This window comes from Pyrus communis, chromosome 3 (assembly GCF_041283825.1).
Source record: "Pyrus communis isolate YQ-2024b chromosome 3, ASM4128382v1, whole genome shotgun sequence".
Lineage (NCBI taxonomy): Eukaryota > Viridiplantae > Streptophyta > Magnoliopsida > Rosales > Rosaceae > Pyrus > Pyrus communis.
The window spans coordinates 19562501-19569122 of record NC_142567.1 but is presented as its reverse complement, the minus strand read 5'-3'; positions in this window follow the sequence as shown (position 1 = coordinate 19569122).

The window sequence follows — 6622 nt, the reverse complement described above, 5'->3', positions numbered from 1 at the left end:
GCCAAAATATCATCTTCGAACCATCCTCTGGGTCTTGGCCGAATCTCTGTGCCGTTGAAGAAGGCTATCTCATTCTGATGCCACTTGTGGTCCCACGACAACCATCTACAATGTCTTAGGTAACAAACTTTTCTCGCGTGCCAATTAGACGTTATATTCTCTTTGCAAACTGGGCATGCGTAATAACCCTTAGTGTTCCACCCAAACATCATAGCGTATGCGGGAAAATTATTTATAGTCCAGATCACTGCTGCTTGCAAAATGAACATTTTTCCAGTAGATTTATCGTACGTGGGAACACCGTTTTCCCATAATTCTTTTAGTTCACCGACCAATGGTTGCAAGTAAACATCAAAAGGTGTGTCTAGATCTTTAGTTATCAGCAATGTCATCATCATATATTCTTTTTTCATGCACTTCCAAGGCACCAAATTATACGGAATTGCGATGATTGGCCAAGTGATGTGGTTTTGGTTTGGAACCCTTAACGGATTAAACATGTCTGTCGCAAGTCCCAATCTAACGTTTCAGGACTCACGTGCAAAACCAGGGTACAGCCGATCAAACTCTTTCCATGCCTCTCCATCTGCAGGATGTCTCATAACATCGTCATCCACTCGTCTATCTTTATGCCACCTCATGTCGCTTGCAGTGTGCGTCAACATATACAATCGCTGCAACTTGGACTTTAATGGGAGATAACGCAGAACTTTTTGGGGATCTTAGTTGTTCTATTCTAAGAGGTCATTTTAAACCACGACTCATTATATACAGTGCATTTATCCAACGCTTTATTCTCATTGTAGAACAAAATGCAATTATTCTTACACGCGTGAATTTTTTCATATCCCAATCCAAGACCATTCAGCACCTTCTTTACACTTTTATGATCTTTAGGCAAGCAATTGTCCTTTGGTAGCATCCTCTTGAAAACCCTTAAAAATTAATCAAAACACTAGTTCGACATACGAAACTTTATTTTGTCATGCATACACTCAACAATGGCCATGAGCACCAAAAATCCTTCGTAACCAGGGTATGATTTATGCTTGGCACTTTTCAGTAGTTTTTCATATTTTTCAAATGCTTCACTATCCATGGTGGGAAGGACGTCATCTTCTACTTCCTCATTCATATTCAAACTAATGGTTGGAAAAACATCATTGATAACGTCCATAATTTGTTCATATTGGTCCACAACAGATTCAACTGTCTCCACTGATTGGGTAATGTGTGAGGATGAAGCATGTTGTATTTGTTCTCCATGATTAATAAGCACATCTGTTAGGATTATGTATCCACTCTTTGTCCATATCACCTACAAACATAAAAAATTTACAAGGTTACAACAACTTCAATTATGACATGCCACCTTATGCCTTCGGTATGGGTCCTATCTCATTTGAGAATGCACAGTTACATGCTGTAATTTATGGTTCCAACACATTAGAGTTCGATCGTGGAAAAATTTCGCCAACATCTCCCTGCAATTCTTCAAGTGCACAACGTAGATGCAAAAAACTACGATGCACCTGAAGAACGCAAAGAGATGCTACCAAATTTCCCACGTTCAAACTCTAATACGTGAACTGCAAAATACCACAAGTAACTGTGCATTCTCAAGCTGTGCAAAATTTTGGGACAATTTAAGAATTAATTAAACCGCAGTCATGCTTTCGCATCCATTTGTGAAATCCAACTAATTCTCAAACGAGAAACTAAGCTCATATGAACATTGCAAACCATTTTTTGTACATCCATACAAAAAAGTTAGCATACAAATACATAAACTCACAACAATTATAAACTACAAACAAAACAATTTAAATGAATGGAAATTAAATAAGTTATTTAAGAAAATATACCTCCAAAATTAATGGCAACACAAATAGAATTGGCTAGAAATTTTAGGAGGAAGGCAGCTGCTGTAATTGTTTTGCAGCTTCTGCCTTCCTGCATTCTGGTTAAATTCAATATAGTGAAAAGAGTTTGCACGACAAAAGCACCGTCGCGCAAAACATGGTGCTTCCACTTTTGGCGCCATCCAATTATGCTTTGCCGCATTTTTAGAATACTTTGCACGACGAACCACAATTTATCTCGCATTACGTTTTTTTTTTTTTTTAATTTCATTTTTTTTAAAAAAAAAATCAATTTTTCTATTCAGTCTTTAATTTTTTTCAAACCACATAAATACTTGATAAATCAAGAACTTATTTCATTAAACCATTCAAGCATAATCAATTAATATAAATATTTATTAAAAAGTATTAATTTTATTCAAAGTAAACATTAAGTACATATTTAATTAAATCGTTCGTAGTTAAAAACTTCTAATTCAGATCTCATTATTAAATAAGCAATAAAATTATTATAAAAAAATTATTAAAAAAAACACTATTCTACTCCTCCACTGGTGGTTCTGGTTCTCGTTGTAATTCTGCCGCACATTAATTATCAAACTTCTACTCCTGGAAACAAGACTTGAAGACGTTGTAGATACACTTCATCATATTTGGGTTACTTTTGTCAATGTCCCAATTAGGTTGTCATGTGAAAATTAATAAATTAAAATTTCACTATTATATTAAAGTTAACAAAACGTATTTATTATTTAACTAATAAATTAACAAATACAATGAACTCAGAGATCAAGTGCATCTTCATCTCCAAGACTCCCAATCCACACCACATTTGTCATGCACCAATACTCCAACGTCGGACAAAAACCTAGCACGCATATCTAACTTCACAACCTCTATTAATTCGTCATAAGTGATTTAGTAACGGCTCCCACCACAAGTGTATGACCCGTACCGCAGCTCTTTTCTTCTTGTCTATCAACAAAATATATATTCATAATACTGAAGCTAAATATAAACTTTATACAAAATGCAAAATTTACAACCCAAATCTTTTCCGGAACCTTCACCATCAATTGTTTTTGACAAACGCGAACCATAGTCGACCATCATACCAAGAATTAAAGAACAAATTGATTATAATATGCAAAATAGTAAAGCGTTTCTGAAACGAATTGTGAAGAATAAGGAGAGCAGAAGTGCATATTTATAGGAAGGTTAGGGACTTTGCGCGACAAAGCCTTTATCGCTCAAACATCTGCACTACATACGGTATTGATTCCTTTGATTCACATGCAATGAATGCTCTAACTCAAAAGTTGAATGGACTTTGCGCGACGAAGCCTTTGTCGCATAAGGTTTCCACGGGAAAAACTTTGTCATTCCTCTTATTCACATGCACTAAATGCTCTGACCCAAAAACTGAACGAACTTTGGGCGACGAAGCTTTTGTCGTGCAATGTTTCCGTGGGAAAAACTTCATCGCGCATTTATTTCGTGCCAAAAAAAATTACCAGCAGTTCTTACTGACTTTGCGCAACGAGTATTTTTTTTCGTCGTGCATACAGTATTGCGCGACAAAGGTGTGTGTCGCACAACGAAACTATTATTTCGTTGCGCAAAACACATTTGTGCGATAAATTTTTCTTTCTTGCCTAAACATCTATCGCGCAAATGGTTTTATGGCAGCCGAGGTAAACTGGTGGTACTTGGGAAAGTATCATCAATGCCGACAATGGTAATGCTCCCCTGTAGATGTCTCCCTAGCAATTTTTTAAAGTAAATTTTCAAATCAAATGATGTCTCCTAGCAATACCCTTATAATTTTTAATAGGATAAATACTTCAGAATCAGTTATTCCTTTTCAACAATATAGCTAGTGGTGATTAAAAGCCATGATGTCAGGTAAGAAAGAACATAAAATATGGTCAATATTTTGATTTTATACATTTGAAAGCTTCAAAATGTTTCCATATAATCTTGAAATGTGGGTGGTGCCGGTGCGATGACTTCTGGAATAGCTAGCTAACTCAACGACGAGGGCAGGAAATTAAGCAAGAAAGCATAGTGAAACTTAGCAGCCCACCAACTAGACTTGGTATCCGTGTCATTTTTTTTGTGTTCATGTCGTTTTCGTAACATACTCGATATCTTAACAAGTCATGTCGTGTAACACCCGTTAAAGTAAACGGGTAATATGACCCGACCTGAAATTGACCCGTTAATATTATCAGGTAATATGACTCGACCCGTTACCCATTAAAGAAAATATATTTTAAATCAATAAATAATAAAAATGAGCGATATAATTTGACCCCCCCCCCCCCAAAAAAAAAGGACAACATAATACTAAATTAGTATATCACATTGTCAAATAAATATTACTTCAAAAAAAAAAAAAAGGACATTTGTCTTTTAAGTATTACACACCCCAAAATAAGAGCCTAATGAAACATTAGTACATTCCTACAAAATACTAAACGTTCAAGGATATGCAAAATGAAGGGAATTGCATTTCAAGGTTGAGGATGCAATCACAAGCATTTATATATACTTTCATATTTTCCAGACTTGTACATTAATGATTATGAATTTTATTTATTTTGAACTCCCTTCAATATACTATTCATGAGGGTTTGTATGGTTCTAAAAATTCAAATGACGATGTACCCTTACTCAAAGCGTAGAGGATGCGATCACGAGCATTTACCAATTTTTTTACATTTTTTGCACTTGAAAATTAATTATTATATTTTGTTAATGTGTTTGGTATTTTTATATTACTTGATGTTATTTTTAATGTGTTTTATATTTTCTTAATGTGTTTCGCTGGAAAACCAACATTGGAATATATGAGACTAATTAAACTAACAAAGCAAATCTGGCCCACCAACATTCATCCCACCGATCGAATCCAGCTAAAAAAACCTTCTAAAATTTGTACCCAAAAAATAATTCTTTCAAAAATTAAAAATAAAATGTATAGGTTTAAGCTTGAAATAACAGCTTGAGCCGATATGTTGACCTGAAGACCACAGCTCTTAGTCCAGTAAATATCTCTCAGGCCAATGGGCTTTTAGCCCAAGAAAATGATCAGTTCGACCTAATCCTCATGAGAGTGGGACTGTGAAAAGATTATGGGGGTGTATTCAAATGAGATTTTGAGAGATTTTAATTTTTTAATGAATATAGGAGTATTCAATTAGGATTTTAAGTGATCACCTGAAATTCAAAGTGTATTCAATCAGGATTTTAAGATAGTTAATTAAAATCCTTAGAAATTCAAGTGTATTCAATTAGGATTTTAAAGCAGTTTATAACATTTCGGGTATATTCAATTAGATATTGATTTTAAAGAGTTTGAAAAGGTTGAGGAATTCGAGGAAATTTGAGAGATTTTGTAGTGTATTTAAGCATCCATAAATCTCATCACTCCCCATGAGATTTCGAGAGAATTAAATTAAAATTTTATATGGAATCTCTACAAATCAATTAAACTCCACAAAATTCCATAGATTTATAAATCCATTAAAATCTCTCAAATTCTCAATTGAATGCACCCTCCTAATAAGTATTGGGGTGACAAGGTATAGTCCTACACAAATTGAAATTGTCAAGGATCATAATAAGCCTTGGATAAATATGAATTATTTCATGGATCATAATGCCTATGTGATCATGTAAAGATGAATGAATCTCATAATGGGATTAGGTTTAGAGTCTTGTTGAGAATCAAAGAGGCCGAGACTGCGTGGCAATGAAGTTTCGGCTAAGAGGGGATAAAAAGAATATTCAAGCAAATGCCAAGCAAACATAGTCCCATTAGGACTCTACTTTGGCAAGCTTGTTTATTATGGAAGCCTGGCCTATAAATAAAGGAGGCTATGCAACACAGAAAGCCGTTTCAACTCAACTAACAACTTAAAATGCTTTTACGCCAAAACCCTTGTTTTACACGAAACCCTTCTCACACCTTTTGAGAAAAATACTAACTATCCTAATCCTCTTGTCAACACATCTTTAGTTCGAATAAGTGAAAAGCATTGTGTTAATAAACCAGTGACACATTTAGTTTGGATAAGTGAACCACACTAGAGTTGTAGAACCAGGCGATTTAAGAGTATCTTCAGTTCGGACAAGTGAACAACACTGCTTCTGGCTGGTTGGTTATCCATCCAAGTCTCGACGAGCAAAAATTCACCCAAAGGGGTAATCTCATTGGCTTCTCGGTGAAGTGAGGTGTTACCAAGTTACCTCTGTTCGGCATAGTGAAAATTGAACCAATTATTAAACTTTGCACTGATCTAGTAACATTGTCTTCATGTTGTAGAACCCAAGACCGAGATGTGTTCCTTCCTCGACCGTAATCGCTCTAGTACAGAAGTCAGTAGCGCATTCGACACCACGACCACATCTATTCTACTTGCCCGATTGAGCTCGATTGCATGTTGGCAAGCCCGCATTCACAAGAAGGATGTCGTTAGCTCATAATTACTTAGCCTATGCGCCACATAGCATTGTAAATTTTAAGGTCAATAATTTGGCATGTCGGTTAGGACCAGTGCTAGGATAACTACAAAGTGCATGGCCATTGAAACTTGCTCTGTCAAGACGAAAATAACTATGGCGAACTCATCTGCAAATCTGGCATCTATAAATCAGACGTCTGCAAACTAAGCAATTGTGCTTATAGGTGTAGAACTGGCACATGATCATTTTGTTGCCGTCACACCAGACATCGCGACCAGAAGTTATCAATG